This window comes from Galleria mellonella, unplaced genomic scaffold (assembly GCF_026898425.1).
Source record: "Galleria mellonella isolate WM207_F2 unplaced genomic scaffold, CSIRO_AGI_GalMel_v1 utg56, whole genome shotgun sequence".
Taxonomy (NCBI): Eukaryota; Metazoa; Arthropoda; class Insecta; order Lepidoptera; family Pyralidae; genus Galleria; species Galleria mellonella.
The window spans coordinates 1,092,130-1,113,231 of NW_026442117.1; the positions used below are offsets into that span (position 1 = coordinate 1,092,130).

The following is a 21,102-nucleotide window of genomic DNA, read 5'->3' on the forward strand; positions in this document are numbered from 1 at the left end:
TGTGTTGTAAAAAAAAAAAAAAAAAAAAAAAAAAAAATAGTATGGATCATTCCTTCCTTTCTCATGGGTAGGTTTCCAATAGGCGACTAAAGGAGGGCAGGGGATGGGCAGCAACGTCCCTCTTAAAACATCTCTAAAAGCCTAAATGCGGTTGCCAACCTGCCTGCCAAGCGTGGAAACTACTGGCAAAACTCTCCTTATGGGGAATGCTTATGTCCAGCATTTAACGGACATTTAACGGCTGAAATAATAATTCTATTCCATTCTATTGAACAGTAAACCTCAGAATATTTGTACAAATTAAATATAAAAGACATTTAAGCCATTACATTATTTTTTACATACAATCTCAGCTGTTTATCTCTACTGGTTAGTTTAAATTTGTTTTGCAATTCGAGTAATTTCCTTTACTTACTCTATGCGTAGTAAACTCTGCTATCGAACGATCAAACACATTGTATGTTGAGCTTACGAGAATCGATTACATAAATTGAGATCGTGACTCGATAATCGATGCCACGATAACCGCTGAGCGGGCACCGTAAAATTAAAAAAAAAAAAAATAGATGACCTATTGATGTACGTATATAGTTACTGACAGTGGCCAGTATTTATAACCGACTTTAAAAATTTGATCTCGATCATCCATCCGTCAATTCATCGTTACAAACTTACGCATTTATAAATATATATATATATATATATATAACTTTTAGGAACCTTAGGTTATTATTAGAATGATTAGTAAGCTTTTATTCGAAAACGAATTAGGTATACAGACTTACATGTGAACCAACATCAAGTTATCTAAATAAAATAATATGAAATTATCCAAATGTTACATAAGGGGAGTAAAGAGTTTTCTTCAGGGTCGGCAACGCACGCGTAATACCTCTGGTATTGCAGGTGTTCATAGGCTACGGTAACCACCATCAGGTGGGCCGTATGCTTGTTTGCCACCACAGTGGTATAAAAAAAAAGGACTGGAGAGGGCTTTTTTTTGATGAGTGAAAATGGTATGGTAACCCCCCCCCCCCCCCCCCCCCCCCGCCGGCGCTAACGGGATACGCTGGCGGAGCACCAGTGAAGTGTGATAGATGAGAATGAAAACAGGTCAGTTAGCCCATCATGATGAAATCATCAGGAATTGAACCATGGTAGTTTCCAGGGAGAACAGCGAGGAGGTCGACCTGGTTGGGTATATTGCTAGCAATGGGATTTTCAGTCTCCATTACTAACAATCCCTTTCCCCCCGACTTTGCGTGACAGAATCTAAAACGACGATATCCACAGAAGAACTAAAATCACCGACATAGCCCGAAGGATAAGCAAGCTGGAGTGGCAATGGGCTGGTTACATAGCTCGAAGAACCGACAACCGATGGGGAAGAAAAGTTCTTAAGTGGCGACGCCGGCGGGCTAACGCAGTTTGGGACGATTCCCCACTAGATGGAGTGCAGGTGACTTACGTCCTTCCTTATGGCAGTCTATGGGGGAAGCCTATATCCAGCAGTGGAGGATTAATGGCCGAAATGATGATCATTAAAACGATCCAACTTAGTAGCTTGTGATTTTATCATGGTATTAAAATGCAATCAAGCATTCTCAGATTGAAACTAAAACGCTTCCTACCCGACATTTCCGGTTTTTTACGAATTATCTATCAAATATCTATTTATAAATTATTTACTCAATTCTGACCTTATCAAATCTTAAAATCATACTAAAAATAAATCTAGGCAACGGTAAGGATAAAAACAGTATAAAACTCGCGTCATTCGAATGAAGGATCTTTGATCGATTAATGCGATTTGTATCGAGAACTCGATTCGTTGCGACACAATATTCATTAAATATAGTTCAACGGTATAACTCATTGAAAAGGTTGACGCAAATGAGTCGTGAGTTAAATGATGCTGTGAACGAAGTGATGAATGAAACCCATGGCTGTTGTGACATTAATTTTATGTACAGACTTGCCAGAGAGACTTTGTGCCGAGTAAAGTTTTTTTTTTATACAACTTAGAATGGTAAACAAGCTGACGGCCCACCTGATGGAAAGTGGTAACCGTTGCCTATACACATGAGCAGTACCATAGACATAACAGAGTATACTGTTTCGCGAATGATACACCCCATGCGTTGCCATTCCTGAGGACTCAGGTGTTATTCCTCTATACCCAGTAAATGCATACCATATCCCACCCTTCAAACCGAGACACAGCCATGCAAACACAACTGCTTCACGGTTGAAACACGAATGGGACAGAGGTACCCAAGTAATCGACTTTTGTACAAAGTCTCCCTCTGGTGAAGTAAAGTACAGTGGATGAGACTGCAAATATATTGCAGGCAGTCAGTGGATGCAGGTGGCTCAGGACCGTTCTTTACACCAGTCTATGGTATGGGGGAGGCTTATGTCCAACAGTGGACGGATAATGGCTGAAATGATGATTAAAGTGAACGAGACTGGGAAAAAGATATAATTAGAGATGTATTGAGGAAAGTGCCAGAAAAACATATCACAAACTGCAGTTTTTGCCAGATGTTTCAGTCTTAAAGTAAGCGGATTGTCTCTTTATACTGTAGGTATATTGGTAGCCTTAGCTAATTTACATATTTTCTATATAAACTTTTATATTTGTTGCCTCATAACTCCGTCAGTTCTAAACCGATTTGGAAAATTCTCTATTTATCAGTAACAATGTACTAACAGATTGGACCCAAAGAAATTTTATTGAAATCGGTTAAGTAGTGTAGATTTTAGATCAAATTAACTGTTTTTTTTTTATAATTAGAGTCGGTTTTTTTGTGGGGCATAATCTTTATTTATTATCGATTACTTCATCATCATCATCACCATAGCTGATATGATCAGCCGTTAACTGTCCACTCCTAAACATAGACTTCATCTTATTGGGAGGTTTTGCCAGTAGTTATACGCTTGGCAAGCGGTTTGGCAACCGCAGTTAGGCTTTGGAAATGTTTTAAAAAGGACGCTGTTGCCCATCCCTCGCTCTCCCTTAGTCGCCTCTTACGACATCCACGGGCAAGAAAGTGGTCTATTCTATGCCGGGACCACACGGCAAATATATTTTATTATTATTTAATCAATAAATATAATTTATTTTAATATCACAAATGTTTTTTTTTTTTATTAGCAATCTTATTTTCAAAATGCACTACTAAAAATAATGAATCGCTGTATCAAAACGGATTTAGCAATTAAAAGAGCGCGTCCCAAATCGGCCACGTCGACCATAACACGGTGTAATTATAAAGTTAAACAATTTATGAAATGTAAATGTGCCTATGTGGTGGTCGAAAACAAAGTGTTTGAACCAGTTCGCGTTATGACCGACCAATGTGGCAATAATCGATACATATACGAATATGTAGTTGTACCAGTGCGTACCGGTAGAATTGTCTTTTGCAACGCTTCTATACTATTTACCATTCGATTCTTATCGGTTTTTGTCGTAAACGATATGATGTTTTCACATATTGAGCAATAGTAATCAAAATTACATATATTTTTTCTACAAGAAAATTTATTTATTCATTTATTTAATCTTTAAGACATCTCTTAAAGAATTTTTAGATATGTATTCGGATCCACTATATTACTCTGTAGATATAAGTAAAAGGCCGGGTCGTACTTTTCACAGCTGTTTTAATTGATTCAAAACATGGCCGTCTCTCCCCAGTGTTGCCCTCGCTCAAGCATAGCATAGATAATACAATATACATATACAATAAGAATAATACAAATATATGACATATATTTAGTGTTCCAGATAGGGATGTATATTGATTCTTGATTTAAGTAAACTTTTATCTAACTCTAATATTTGTATTAATAAATTTTATACATATTAAATTTGTAAATCGAACAGAGATAATTTTTCCTCCTTGCAAGAAAATATGGCTATCGAATTAGAGATGGGACGTCGTTAGTGAATCGATCGCGACCGACTAGTGATGTGCTTGTAACTTGTAGTACAAAAGGTGGTCTTATAGCTAAAGCAATCTTTTCAGTCTTTAGTTAGAGTCTTTAGGTAGAGAAAAAAAGAAAAAGATGATAGCTATTTGGCGCAATAAATATACTTAATTAAAAAACGCTCGTATTAAAAAACATTTATTTACTTACTTTATTTCCTTGATTCCATGTCTTTACAGGATACGTCCCAATTCGACATGGTAAAACAAACAACCATGATTGTTTTTTACTGTATTTGTCACTGTACGTACGGTTGCCAACTCACCTGCTAAACGTGGCAATTATTAGCAAAATTCCCTTTATGGGAAAGATCTATATCCAGTAGTGGACAGTTAAGCTGATATAATAATAATAATAATAGTTACTCTAGGTTAGTCATCCATGGTGTTCATATATATTGTAGGCCTACAGACATGAGCAGTACCATGGACACAACAGAGTATACTGTTTCGCCCATTAAACCCCCCGTACGTTGCCATATCTGAGGACTCAGGTGTTATTTCTCTGTACCCTGTGAATTCACTGCCATATCCCACCCTCTAAATCGAAACACAGCCATGTAAACACAACTGCTTCACGGTAAAAACACGAATGGGACAGAGGTGCCGAAGCAAACGACTTTTTTACAAAGTCTCCCTCTGGTGTCTAATTATTTAAGTATTTGCCATGACGTATTAAGTTCAATGCCAACGTTCGAAGGTTAATCGTACCTAATTACCGAAGCGATTGAGTTCACTTTCTAATGGCACGCCGCATATTCCTCACTTCCGAAGTGTGACGCATGCGCAGTTGGTAGCGAAAGTGGACAGTGTCACGTGCGTTTGTTTTATATGATCTGGATTATAAAGGCTAATTATAGAGCTGGGCGAATTATAATTAGGAAAAAATAAAGCGTTATGTAAGCGTAACAATGTAAAAAAATATGCACAATTTACAGGGTACAGAGGAATAACACCTGAGTCCTCAGGGATGGCAACGCATGGGGGGTATCATGGGCGAAACAGTACACTCTGTTATGTCCATGGTACTGCTCATGTCTATAGGCGACGGTTACCACTTTCCATCAGGTGGGCCGTCAGCTTGTTTGCCATTCTAAGTTGTATAAAAAAAAAACAGACTTTATAAATATTTTTAGCTGTGTTTTGTTAGTGATTTACCAGAAGCAACAACATTAGTGGCTATAAAATTAACCCCGGAGTAACCCGGTGCTAAATTGCGGCACGAATATGCAATTCGAACTGCGAATAAACTGTGCCCAACTGATTTATTGGAGATAAACACTCACGAACGGTTTGCAATGTAACCATAGTAAAGGGCTTATTTGGACGGAAATGTAGACTTAACTGGTATTGAGTGGTTGGCCAATTTATGATAGCTACTTAGTCATGGGAGTCCTGACGTCAAATGGCAATAGAGGTAAAAAAAATTGTCATACAAAACAAAACGTTGAAATTGTCACAAAAACAAGTTAACATACTGTTAACATGCTCATGTCTATAGGCGACGGTTACATGGAAAGTGGTAACCGTCGCCTATAGACATGAGCAGTACCACGGACATAACAGAGTGTACTGTTTCGCCCATGATACCCCCTATGCGTTGCCATTCCTGAGGACTCAGGTGTTATTCCTCTGTACCCTGTAAATGCCATATCCCACCCTTCAAACCGAACCACAGCCATGCAAACACAACTGCTTCACGGTAGAAACACGAATGGGACTGAGGTGTCCAAGCAAAGGACTTTTGTACAAAGTCTCCCTCTGGTACATACATTATTAGTTGTTATTTTCTTTATCTATCCCAGTAATGAAGTACCGCGTTTGTGATTCACTGTTCATCCCAAAGGTTGACTGGTAGAGAATGCTACTAGCATTAAGACCGCCTTTTGTACCTTATTTTATTTTGGTGAATAAAGTTATTTAAATGAAATTAACTTCACGACTAACTAGTGTAAGTTATTATCTAAGTTAATTTAATATCTTTACCAGTATCCATACGCAGGCATTTCGCGTCTTAAGTGCGTCTGTGTGCATATTTCACAACAGTGATGAAAGTAAAAACGGAAACGTAAATTGTCATTTGATTAGTGCTATTTATTTCTCGTTTGCGGAGAATGTTCACCTTTTCCTTGAAATGTTCACGCAATTTCGACAACGCCTACGAATTTCATAATTCTTCTAGAAACTACCATTGGAGAGAGATATCTAATGTCTCGCAAAGGGGGGAAAGAGATTGTTAGTAATGGGGTCAAACAGCCCTATTACTAGCAATATACCCTGTCATTTCGACCTTCACGTGGTTCCCCCTGGAAACCATACTTTCATTTTCATCTGTCATCTATCACTGGTGCCCCGCCAGTGTATACCGATAGCGCAGACGGGGTTACCATATCATAATCACTCATTAAAAAAAAAATGTCTCGCAAATAAAAAATAAAAGAAAAGAAAATTTTATATTGCGTTTTTATCAAATATATCGTTATAGTTATCATACTAGCTGTTTTTTTTTATGGGTGAAAATGGTATGGTAGCCCCGCCTGCGCTAACGGGATACGCTGGCGGAGCACCAGTGAAGGGTGATAGATGAGAATGAAAACAGGCCAGTTAGCCCATCATGATGAATTCATCAGGAATTAACCATGATAGTTTTCAGGGGGAACCGCGAGGAGGTCGACCTGGTTGGGTATATTGCTAGCAATAGGATTCTCAGTCTCCATTACTAACAATCCCTTTCCCCCCAAAAACATACTAGCCGTTATCTGGCCACTGCTGAATGCCTTCCCCATAAGGGAGGTTTTGCCAGAAGTTGCCACGCTTGGTAGGTAGGTTTGCGATCACAGTTAGGCTTTGGTAATATTTTAAGAGGAACGCTGCTGCCGATCCCTCGACCATTGGGTTCCTTAGTCACCTTTCGTGATACCTACACACTACAATTTTATATACACATGATTTGATACACATGTATCGAATCATAGGTATTTTTTTTGTACAAAAAGGTAAAATCCAAATATTATAAATAATAAAAAAGAACAGGATGTGAATCCGTTTTTTCTTTTAATTTTTATTTCTTACAATAATGTATACAAATATTTTATTTTACAATAAATAAATAAATTAGATTTAACTTGGTATCAACTGTTCGACAAATGTACTGCATCGAAAAAACTGGATTTTCGTGTTTCGTTAAAAAACCAAGTAATATCTAGATGTCGTTTTAAGACGGATATTTTAATCACTAGATAATCAAACAGTAGTTTCCTGCACTTAGCTATACATATATCAACTATTATAAAAATTATTTTGGGAACATAACCGTAACGAGCCAAAGTTAATGTTATGTAATTGGAATTATACTCAAAAATGTTTAGGGCCAACAATTTTGCCAATTAATGGACGAACTCGTGTAAGTTTTATTAATCGACGTAGGGTTCCATAACTATAAAGTGTAAAATGGACAAAAATATATTTTCAACATAATTGTACTGTAATTCTTTGATATGCCTAATAGCGCCATCTAGTTTCAAAGTTTTTTTAGAGCTTTATCTGTCAAATAATTTATTAAGTTATATAGATACTTTTATATATATAAGTTAATAAATTATTTATTATCGCATTCCAGAAGGAGAAATACGAAATATTCACAGTATACTGTACTGCATCGAAAAAAGTGATTAATATCGTGTTTCGTTAAATGACTCCATAATATCTAGATGTCGTTTTAAGACGGATATTTTAATCACTAGATAATCAAACAGTAGTTTCCTGCACTTAGCTATACATATATCAACTATTATAAAAATTATACTCATAACCGTAACGAGAAAGTTAATGTTATGTAATTCGAATTATTATGTTTAGGGCCAACAATTTTCCATTTAATGGACGTGTAAGTTTTATTAATTAGGGTTCCGTAATTATAAAGTGTAAAAGAGAAATATATTTTCAACATAATTTTTTCGATTCTAATTGTACTGTAATTCTTTGATATGCCTAACAGCGCCATCTAGTTTCAAAGTTTTTTTAGAGCTTTATCTGTCAATTAATTTATTAAGTTATATAGATACTTCTATATATATATATATATATATATATAAGTTAATAAATTACGCTATTATCGGTCTTGGGGGCACACACGCACACATATAAGTATATATATTGCACGAAAACATAAATATAAAAAAAAAAAACACACATACACGTGTGTTGTGTGTGTCAGCTGTGTTTGCATGGTTGTGTTTTTTGAAAAATAGACACAGAGGAATAACATCTGAGTCCTCAGGAATGGCAACGTATGGGGGGTATCATGGGCGAAACAATATACACTGTTATGTCCATGGTACTGCTCATGTCTATAGGTTACGGTTACCACTTTCCATCAGGTGGGCTGATGGCTTGTTTGCCATTCTAAGTTGTATAAAAAATATATATATTAATCGAGCATAATGCAGATGAAGTAAAATTTATTGATTGTGACATTTTCTAAAGCAGAAATGACATTCAGTTTTTTTTTAAATAAAATTCTAGCATAGTTTGAATTTGAAATAGTACGTTACACACAATAAATTCCGACCTTGCTACGTTATTAGAAAGGGTGATAATTTATTTGTCCGTCTGTGTAGACAAACTATATTAATGTAGACAAGTGATTAATTGCATTTCAAAAAAAGTTACAATTAGGAATTACTCGTAATAATAATAAGTACCATACAATCACTTTTTTTTTGATGGGTGAAAATGGTATGGTAACCCCGCCTGCGCTAACGGGATACGCTGGCGGAGCACCAGTGAAGGGTGATAGGTGAGAATGAAAACAGGCCAGTTAGCCCATCATGATGAATTCATCAGGAATTAACCATGATAGTTTCCAGGGGGAACCGCGAGGAGGTCGACCTGGTTGGGTATATTGCTAGCAATGGGATTCTCAGTCTCCATCACTAACAATCCCTTTCCCCCCACAATCACATTATTAACCGTGTGGTTCCGGCATATTTTATGTTTCCGTGAGTATTGTAAGAGGTGACTAAGAGAACTAAATGGTCAAGAGATGGGCAGCAGCGTCCCTATTAAAAAATCACCAAAGCCTAACTGCTGTAAACTGTGGCAACTACGGGCAGAACCCCCCTTATGGGGGATGCCTAAGTTTAGCAATGGACTGCTAACGACAGATACGATATGATAAATGTTTAAATAGATTTAAAAACCTTTCTTGCGGGTGCTTCTCAACAGATAACAACTTTCGGAACACTGGATTCATAAGAAAATGCCAATTTAAAAGTGTTATCTATCTATACTTATAATAAATCTGTAGCGAGGTCAATTCTGTACATGAAATATATTTCCAAAATAACTATCGGGGGTGATTAGTGAACGATATGATGCCAAAAATGCAATCAGTAAAATTTGTGTCTGTCTGTCTGTATGTTCGTTATAGAAACAAAAACTACTCGACGGATTTTAACGAAACTTGGTACAATTATTCTTCATACTCCCGGGCAGGTTATAGTATACTTTTCATTAAGCTACGATCAATAAAAGCAGAGCAGTGAGGGGAAATGTTAAAAATGTCCACCCGTGCGACGCCGGGACGGGCCGCTAGTGTGTAAATAAATCTACATGTATAAAGATGACTTGAATTTAAACAAGATTTAGCTTTTGACAATTTTTTATTCTCCCGGAAGACAATACCTTTCCTTGTTTTATAATAAGACGCGAATTATTTCTTGCATTACAATTGAGGGCAACATTAAAAGCTCGGATCAGATAAACAAGCAATGCGGTCAACGAGCACAATTTTTTACAATTACAAGATCACGAGATCTGACGAAAGTGTACCGATCGCCCGGAGGACTGGGTCGATCTGACGAAAGTGATTAATACCACTGTCACACGCTACATTCCTTGTTCGAGTCGATCGATTTGTTGCGATTCGATTCAATTGTTCGACTATAAAAGTCGATATAAAACACATGTTTCGACTTGCGACATGTTAAGTTGTTCACATGTCGCCAACGTCGACGTATAAATTTATTTTATTACCAATTAATTAAAAATGACATTTTTATAATGATTGGATATTAAAAGTCATAATTAGTCGTTGATTGCCAAGTAGGTAGATATTTTTTTTATAATAATTATTTATTTATTAATTATTAGTTCTGGTTGGATAAATATATTTCAATATATTTTTTTTTAATAATTGACTGGGATTAGGAACAAATTGGTATAGAAAAAATAACGGATAATCTTTGATTATAGATTATATTCCACAAAAAATAAAATCGAAATCAGTAATGGCAAAATCAGTTATTTTAAGAACTAAATTACTGAACCGATTTTGATATATATTTCTATAGTGCCAATCTTAAAGCACTGAAGACAGTTAAAACAATAATTTTTCTAATCCGTTTATAGATGATTTTAGTTATTATGTAACTAACATACATAAAAAAGTAAAACCGAATTCTGAATCTCCTTTTTTCCAAATCGGTTGAAAATTGTTTCGTTTTTTAATTAGTGACCATGTACTGTAACAAATATCATTCCATACAAATTGTGAATTTCTTTATTTTTATGACGGTATAGGATGATAAACGAAGTCGCGTGTAAAAGCTGGTATATAATAAATACTAATAGGTAAGTAGGTGTACTTTATAAAAATATATCTTGCTATATTAATCGATAAGTCAATGTGTTTCGAAATTTTGTAGTACTTTGACAAATATAACAGTCGAATACTAATGAATTAAATAAATCTCGGTGCGTTTTGTAATTTTGAATTTAATTAATTAATTAGTTGTAATTAAATAAAAAGTTAGAGTACACTATTGCACAATAAAATATTCGAGTGTGTATTTAACACCGAATAGTGACAGTTGTCAGTTTTAATTTTTTGCATTTACACTAACTACAGATGTACACAACATTTTCTTGACTCATCGATTACATATTAACAAAACTGACATCAACAAGCACTTTTATTCGTTTGTGAACGCAGGGTTCGGTTGTTAGCACCTGCAAGAAACTCTTTTAAATCTATGTTAATATTCATAATATCATCATATTCCCCATTAACTGTCCATTGCTAAACTTAGGCATCCCCCATAAGGGGGGTTTTGCCCGTAGTTGCCACAGTTTACAGCAGTTAGGCTTTGGTGATGTTTTAAGAGGGACGCTGCTGCCCATCCCTTGACAATGGTCAAGGTTTAGTTCCCTTAGTCACCTCTTACAATACTCACTGGAAAGGAGGGAGTGCCAGGACCACACGTTCAACCGTAAAGCAGTTGTGTTTGCATGGTTGTGTTTCGGTTTGAAGGGTGGGTTATGGCGTGAATTTACTGGGTACAGAGGAATAACACGTGAATCCTCAGGATAAATCTCTTTTATAATTCATCTTTCATCCATCCTCTCCAAATGGCCAAACCAAATATATGTAAACAAATGTATATAAATATAAATTGTAACATTAGAATAACATGGTTCTTGTTATAGCATTGCCCAACAAGGGAAAGCGCACGACGCATTTTAAATATTAAATAGGTTTATGAATAGTGTAATGTAATGCGTTGTTGGTAACTATTAGCAAATTATAGACCGATAATTAGCTAATATCATTTGAACCGAAAACTAGTACGGTACGAATATTCGTATACAATATTGTTATTGCAAGATTTCCTGTATTTATTTTTTTTGCGAATTTGTCAGTTGTACATAGAGAGATAGATAGATAGATAATTTATTTACATTACTTACAGCACACAAATTACAATAAAAACATACGCATAATACACAGTAAAAGAGATAAAAGAATGAAAATAAAAAAGCAAAAAAAAACAAAAACACAAAATATACCTAACAATTTCCTTTCTTTCCTTTCCTTCATGCGTGTGCCACAGTAACACAAAATGGTCACAACTCAGTTTATTGCTTCGCCCTCAAAAGAGCAAAACACTGATATTCTGCTGTGGCCAAGAGTCAGTCGTGAAATTCCTTATTAAAAATAATAATAAAAAGCAATATAAATAAAATGCATTGTGTGTGTCCATTACATTCGCCTCCATTTGATATTATATTCTAAATAAATAAATAAATACAAGTGCCATTAGGGGTAGTCAGAGGTCACTTTCTGTCACATTCGAGCATTCAGGCAATAAATATTTCATACGTAATATATATAGCTAGTCGTAGTAGATCGACAATATATGTTCTAAAACGTGTAACTGTTTGAGAGATTTGTCATTTGCAACCGATTTAAAAAAGGAGGTTCTTTGATAATATTTATTTTTTATGTTTAATACCTCATAAATATTCGTCAGTTATAAACCGATTTGGAAAATTCTTTTTTTATCTGAAAGAATATACTTACAGATTGGTCTTGTAGAAATTTTATCAAAATTAGTCCAGTAGTTTAGTTTTCATAATAAAATAACTAGTTTTGTCAAAATTGAAGTCGATTTGTGGGACACAATTTTTAATTATGATCTGTAATATAAATGAATATTTTTTTTTTGCCATCAATTTTAACATCATAACTGTAATGCGCGGTGAAAGCTAGGAGACAACATAAGGCGATTATGTTAACACTAGTTTGTTTTTTTTTTTCATTCAACCTGCAAATTCTCGGTATTAGATACCTACTGTGAAAGTTCTATTACGTAGTTACATACCTATGCAATATCTAAACACTAGCTTTTGCCCACGATTTCGTACGTGTGGATTTTAGAAGTTTTACCCATTTAGGATTTGAATTTTCAAAATTTCTTTCCTATTGTTCTCTTTGTGTAGGTATATATGTATATATTTTTTTGTTTTTTTTTTTTTATACAACTTGGAATGGCAAACAAGCTGACGGTACATATGTACATATATATATATATATATATATATATGTATATAATACATAATATATATATATTATTTCATGTCATTGCATTACATCTCCATATTTAAAAGTAACCAAATTTTTCATAGTGCCTCCCACCAAATTGTTTATAATTACTCCTCTCCATCCAAAGGTTTTAGCGATAAGGTCGCCCATTGTTTTCTCACTGTGATTATTTCTTGCAATTGTTTGTATTTATGATAAGTTTACTATTGTTATCTTTTGGAGGAAACAATAAAGAGTATCTACCTATCTAAGATTATGTTATTAACAAATTGGGTCATTGTAGCCTTTAATGGTAAAGATTATTTTAATAGAACGTGTAGGTATACCAAATTACACGACGGCTGGTCGAGTCGTTAACGTGTCGGGAGATAATAAAAAAAGCTCTTCAGTTCTTTCTTTCAGTATTTTTTTTTTTTTTTGTTTGATTTTAAGTCTTGCTCTCTCATTAACCAATTAGTGCCACTGAAAATCAGCGTTATGTTCAAGAGAACATGGCATATAGTTGTGTAACACCATTTCAGTGCTTTTTTTTACCATTTTGTTTATTGTTAAATATATTTTGTAATTAAGTGTGAAATTAAGCATATAATAAATATTCCTTTTATTCTTCCATTCTTTCTTTCTTTATTAGTTTTTTTTTATACAACTTAGAATGGCAAACAAGCTGACGGCCCACCTGATGGAAAGTGGTAACCGTCGCCTATAGACATGAGCAGTACCATGGACATAACAGAGTATACTGTTTCGCCCATTATACCCCGCATGCGTTGCCATTCCTGAGTACTCAGGTATTATTCTTCTGTATCCTGTAAATTCACGCCATATCCCACCCTTCAAACATAACTGCTTCACGATAGAAACACGAATGGTACAGAGGTACCTAAGCAAACGACTTTTGTACAAAGCCTCCGTCTGGTTTCTTACTTTTCTTCCGTTTTATACGTTTATTAGTATAGATTAATACACTAGCGATGTCAACACAGCCACGTCGGAATGTGGCCCAGTTTTGTAATTAACTATTGCAAGTATAGCATGCTAATTTTACTACTTATCATATTTCTTTGTGGCAACACAGTATGTAAAGCAATTGGTTCCTTTACACTAAGCGAATCGACCTTGGCTTACTTATTTATTTAACCTTACTAATAATCGCATACTTGGAAATCAAGGAAGGAACTATAAATACTCGTTACAGGGCGTAGCAGCCCACTGTTTTTTTTTTAATAAATGATAATGGAATGGTAACCCCACCCGCGCTATCGGTATATACCGGCGGGGCACCAGTGAAGGATGATAGGTGAGGATGAAGCAGGTCAGTTAGCCCATCGTGACGAATTCAACAAGAATTGTTCACGATGGTTTCCAGGGGGACGGGGCACGTGGAGGTCGACCTAATAAAGCATATTGCTAGCAATGGGACTGTTAAACTCCATTGCTAACAATCCCTTTCCTCCCCATACTTGGAAATCAGGGAAGGAGTTATGAATAACAGGGCGTAGTAGTTCATTGTTTTTTTTTTAATGAATGACAATGGAATGGTAACCCCGCCTGCGTCAACGGTATACGCTGGCGGGACACCAGTGAGGGATCATAGGTGAGAATAAAAAGGTAGGCCAGTTAGTCCATCGTAATGAATACAGCTGGAATTCAGCACGAAGGTTTCCAGGGGAAACCGCGTGGAGGTCGGCCTGACTGGGTATATTGCTAACAATTGGACTGGCAGTCCGTATTTCTAACAATCCCTTCCCCCGAGCAGCCCATTGTTAGGCAATGTAATGTCTAATCGCCCTCCATGTGGTACCTTTTGGAAACCGTCTAGGAGGATCAACTGACCTGACCTATCATAATTCAATGTCATCTAAATTTAATACTTACATTATAAAGAGTAAAAATTTGATTTTTGTTTGTAATAAATGAACTAAAAAAATACATAACTGAATCTAATTTTTTTTTTTGTTTCTTTTATCAATACGAAGTTTATAATAGTAATTTTATCCATTCATAGTTTTTATTATAAACTTAACTTATATTTGAAAAAAGCAACAGCTGTGTTTCTTGCCTGTTCTTCACAGTTGAAATAGCATTCCGAACTGGTCGGTAGATTTATAAAAAAGAAATGACTATTCAAAAACGCTTACTATTAAATTTACATGAAAAAAAAACTTTATTATTATTATTTCATTTATAAAAAGTATAGCTTTCTAGTATATTGTGAGCTAGTATCATGGGTTCATTTTATTTATAAAGATCTATCTATCCATCCGTGCGAAGACAGGACATTTTTTTTTATACAAATGGAATGGCAAACAAGCTGACGGCCCACCTGATGGAAAGCGGTAACCGTCGTCGTAACAGGATCGCTCGCCAGTAGACAAAATTGTAGCAAACAGGTCCTCTAGATAAGTGGCAAGCGAATTCGTCGATGGTATCGACATCGCTAGCGAGTCCGTGATATAGAATGAGATAGCAACACCGGGTGATTCATTCCAACTCACGGACTGGCTAGCGATGTCGATTCCATCGACGAATCGCTTGTCACTTGTCACTTGACGCCCAGGTTATAAAGAACTGCGCTGCGCACACGCCGTCAAAATCTGCACTATAAATTCCGTTTCCCATTGACGAACTTTATTGGCTTGTAAACTGGCAGCACCTAAGATGCGCACGCGCCGACATGATCTAATAACGTTACGTAAACCGGTGAACGACCCGAGATGAGCGCTATTGACCCCATGACCTTGCTATTGCCGTCCATCTTATTTTATTCGAAAATTTTATGGTAGAATAATGGGGCGAGACCTCTATGCAGTTCATTGGAGTTTCAAGAGGCCGTGGTAATGATCTACGGTGTATTTTACCATTGTTTAAAAAAAATGTGTTCCATAAATTTGTATGGATGGATATAAATCACGTAAATATTACTGAACAGATTTGAATGAAATTTTGTACATGGATAAGTTAGATTCTTACTTAGAAGATAGGACATTGTATGCGAGTAAAGTATCGAGATACAACTAGTAATCTTATAAAAAAAAATTGTGAAAATATGTTTTTTTTAATGGGTGAAAATGGCATGGTAACCCTGCCTGCGCTATCGAGAACGAGAGGTGATAGATGAGGATGAAAAGGCAGGTTAGTTAGCCCATCGTGACGAATTCAACGATAGTTTCCAGGGGGAGCCGCGTGAAGGTCGACCTGACAGGGTATATTGATACCAATGGGGACTAACCTCCCCATTAGTAACAATGCCTTCCCCCCGATATTTATATATTGGCTAATCACGTTAAAACTAGGCAGATTTGAATTAAATTTGGTACACAGGTAGGCTATATGCTGAAAATGATGCATCCGGGCAAAGCAGAGAGAAATAGCTACTTATGAATAAGCGAATGGACATATCACTGGTAACATTGATAGATCATCCATCGTTACGAATTCCACAATAATTAACAACGATGGTTTCTAGTTGGAACTGCGTGGAGACCGACCTGATAGGATATATTGCTAGCAATGGGTTTGTTAGACCTGGTTTGAATTTACAGGGTACAGAGGAATAACATCTGAGTCCACAGGAATGGCAACGCATGGGGGGTATCATGGGCGACGGTTACCACTTACCATTAGGTGGGCCGTCAGCTTGTTTGCCATTGTACGCTGTATAAAAAAAAACCTAATTACTAACAATCCCTTTCCCCCCGCATAGTAGTGGTAGCGAAATTAAACAAAATAATTCTAATAAACTAGTTATATTTTAAATTGTGTATTTCTATGTCAGTGTCTTACAGGATCTTGTTGTTTAAACAGCTCGATTTATTATTATAAATAAGATGTTATATGATGACAAAATAAATATGGCAGCTTCAACTTTCTTCCACGCACAACCATTCTTTGGAATCAACTTCCAGCAGCAATATTTCCGAACCGATACGACAATATAACCTTCAAGAAAAGAGCATATTCCTTTTTAAAAGGCCGGCAGCACACCTGCAATACCGCTGGTGTTGTGGGTGATCATGGGCGGCGGTAGTCACTTACCATCAGGTGAGCCGCATGCTCGTTTGCCCCCTGTGTTGTAAAAAAAAAGCTGTAAACTGGCAAAAAAATCTTTTCCCTTAAGTTCTTGTTACTATCACTTTATAGTTAATTAATTATATAATAATAATGGAAGAGAAAGACCGAGGAATAACTACATAGGACAGATAAAGGAAACACTAGACGTCATGTCGTATAGGGAGATCAAGGATATGGCCTGGGATAGAGCTGGCTGGAGGAAGATGCATGAATTAATTGCACCGACAAGAGGAAACTCTTAAATGAAAAGAAAAGAAGAATTACTCCTCTCCATCCAAAGGTTGCCTGGAAGAGATCGCTCTTAGCGATAAGGTCGCCCATTGTTTACTCATTGTGATTATTTCTTGTAATTATTTATACGAGGTCTGTCCGGAAAGTTCGTATAAAAGTGTTCTGGAATGCGAGAAAGAGGAGTGGGGAGGCCAGGTAAGCGCAGGACCCCTTCCTTATGTCCCTAACAATGCTTCAGTTCTGGTCTGACCGCCGTGCGGTGCGAACTGGCTTGTCACGCCATCTGTGAAGTTACCTCTTAACGAAACCCCGTCGGCATGGAGCCCGCTTCCGTTGAAGAGCAGCGCGTCGTAATCAAGTTTCTCTCGAAACTCGGCAAGAATGGCCGTGAAATTTTTGCCGATCTAATTCGATAAGACATCCGGGGAACCACGAACAAAAAAATCAAGAAAATCCCGCTCAAATGTCAAGACAATGTTGATTGTTTTTTTCGATGTTCGGGGGATTGTCCATCAAGAATTCGTCCCTCCAGGCCAGACAGTTGATGGAAAATTCTACGTCGATGTGCTCAGACGCCTCAAAGCTCGTGTGGCACGAGTTCGTCCAGAATTGGCGCGAGAGGGGCGTTGGATTCTTCACCACGACAATGCCCCTGCCCACACCTCTCTTGTTGTCCGTGAGTTTTTGAGTAAAAATTCCATTACGGTGACCGAACACCCCCTATTCGCCGGATTTGGCCCCGTGTGACTTCTTCTTGTTCCCAAAAACCAAATTGGTACTTCGGGGGCGGCATTTGGGGGACATAAATGAGATAAAAAAAGCTACGACGGGGCAGCTGAGAAACCTACAACCAGAGGACTTTCAAGGAGCCTTCTCACAGTGGAAACGGCGTTGGCACAAGTGCATTATGTCACAGGGGGAGTACTTTGAAGGGGATAAAATTGATTTACCTGAATAATTGTAAAATAAAATTTTTAAAAAACTTTTATACGTACTTTCCGGACAAACCTCGTATTTATAATAAGTTTACTATTGTAATCTTTTGGAGGAAACAATAAAGAGTATCTATCTATCTGTTAGAATCACTAATTCATTTCTAATTATATATATTATATGTATAAGAAATTCTGGTCTAATAAGATTTATATAATTTAATTAATATAATACCTACTAGAAACTGCGAAAATTCTCTCTCTTATGGTAAAAAAATTCATAGAAAGTTTACGAAACGTTGTCTTGATTTTACCAATTTCACGGTGTAGGAATCACTTGGAAATTTCGCGAATTTAATGTATATAATACGTTATGTAGAAAGTATGCCTACAGCTGTCATTCACGTGTCTATATACATATATATGTATACATACATAAATTATCTCACACCAAAAGTGTAACTCGTGAGGTTAAAATTTGCATAGTTTTTAAGTGACTTCATTCGTCTGTATTTGTCGCTTCTGTTTATAAAATGTGCTGGTTCTTGTTGTATATAGGTATATTTATTATTTATATTAATATAAATAAAATTATATATTGACTTATATATATTATGTATTTTGTTCTTTTTCAATTGTTTATAAATTTTCTTTTTTTTATAAAAAACTACAATTGTCAAAGTATATAAAAAGGTTAATTTTGAACAGCTTCGATAGTTTTGTACTAACTTGTCTTGTAAACTAACTTCTCTTCTAAACTCTTGATACGACACGACATCAACTCCTTCCTTGATCTGCTTGATGTAACTATGTCTCGGTCTCCCTCTCCCCTTCCTTCCTTCTATCTTACCTTCTATTATAATGTTCATAAGTTTGTCGTGTCGTATCATATCATGTGTCCCAACATTTTTCCCCTTCCGTCCTCAATAGTTCTAATAATTGTCTTTATTCCTTAACCCTAAGCAGGACCTCCTCATTGCTAATTCGATATATATATATATATATATATATATATATATATATGAAGAGAGCTGAGTGACTGATTATATAGTCAGTACTATATAGTCTTGGGATTATATATCATGGAATGGACCACGGCTTTCTTTTCCATGGCGTAAAGAAAGTGTCGTCGTAAAAGGCGACTAAAGGAACTTAATAGTCGAGAGTTGGACAACAACGTCCCTCCTAAAACTGCAGTTGCTAACCCGCCTGCCAAACGTGACAATTACCGGCAAAACCTCCGAATAGGATGAGACCTATATTCAGCATTGGCCAGTTAATAGCTGATCTGATGATGCTGAGCGACTGTATCCTGATACACACAGGATACACTTTTACCAATCGACACAGAAAAAACTGCGGAACAAAGTTAATTAAAATGTTAATTTGTTAAATTTAAAAAAAAATGTGATATTCGATACCGTTCAATATTTTAATATTGGAACATTATCCGAATGTAAATGCGACAGTGGCGCGACCTTGCGAGCTATGTTGTGACTAATACTTAATACAGTTTCACAATACATATTTATAACCGGACAATTCAAGGATAAATGGACATATACATATCTTGTTGGATCGGACACTTAGATATGCAGTCGTTACAGCTAATATTTTTACAAGAACATTTTCATAGATTTTTTTATAGATTATTTATTATATTGCGCTATGTATTGAGATGACGAGGTTGGTAGAGACGTATATTAGGACTGATTTACCTAATTACTAAACTAAACTTGCCAAGTAGATACTTATATAAATTTACTTTTTTTTTTATACAACCTAGAATGGCAAACAAGCTGACGGCCCACCTGATGGGAAGTGGTAACCGTCGCCTATAGACATGAGCAGTGCCGTGGACATAACAGAGTATACTGTTTCGCCCATGATACCCCCTGTGCGTTGCCATTCCTGAGGACTTAGGTGTTATTCCTCTGTTAGTTAGCTGAAGGAGTATATTGCTAGCAATGGCACTGGTAATCCGCATTATTAACAATCCCCGCCCCCCATAAATTTACTTTTTTATTACAAAATGTTTTTGTTTTATTTATTAAATATTAAGTAATCTATGGTAGGTACTAGTATTTGGGGACAGATTACAAAGCTCCGCTCATTATGTGAAACTTAAAAAATATCTAATAGCATAAATATAATAATATTAACATATTCATGGCTGACAGACCAAAGGTTAACTATAAAAATACCAAAACATACGTAGTTAAAGTAATTAACGCAAAGTTCAAGAGCGCTGTCGTACTTAGTATTAAGACTTTAATTGCCCACTAATGATTTAATGCAGTTACTTTTTTTTAATTAGGTGATATTTTTTATGGGTGATAATGGAATGCTAACCCCGCCTGTGCTATCGGTATACACTGGCAGGGTACCAGTGAAGGGTGACAAGTAAAGATGATGACAGGTCAGTCGGCCCATAGTGACCAATTGAACAAGAATTAACTACTATCGTTTCTAAGGGGAACCGCGTGGAGGTCGACCTGGTAGGGTGTATTGCTAGCAATGAGGTTGTTAAATCTCATCACTAACTATCCCTTCCTCCCCCCTAGGTGACATGTTAGAAAACGGTAATGGTTTTGTTGAAATTGTAAATCGAAATAGTCATATTATTGTTAGGCTTTGTACAAAAGTCGATTGCTTGGGTATCTCTGTTCCATTCGTGTTTCAACCGTGAAGCAGTTGTGTTTGCATGGTTGTGTTTCGGTTTGAAGGGTGGTATATGACGTAAATTTACCGGGTACAGAGAAATAACACCTGAGTCCTCAGGAATGGCTACGCATGGGGGTATCATGGGCGAGACAGTATATCTCTATTATGTCCATGGTATTGCTCATGTCTATAGGCGACGGTTACCCCTTTCCATCAGGTGGGCCATCAGCTTGTTTGCCATTCTAAGTTGTTTAAAAAAAAAAGAAAAAAAAATACAACTTAATCGAGAAACCCCTTTTTTTTTAAGTCAAATGACAATTAT

The 21,102-nt window shown here is 36.2% G+C and overlaps 1 protein-coding gene across 2 annotated transcripts in view; it reads left to right on the forward strand.

Moving 5' to 3' along the window:
- LOC113521152 (ataxin-2 homolog) overlaps positions 1-21,102 on the forward strand; it is a 68,468-nt gene that overhangs the window by 42,310 nt on the left and 5,056 nt on the right. The gene's annotated exons all lie outside the window — the stretch shown is intronic.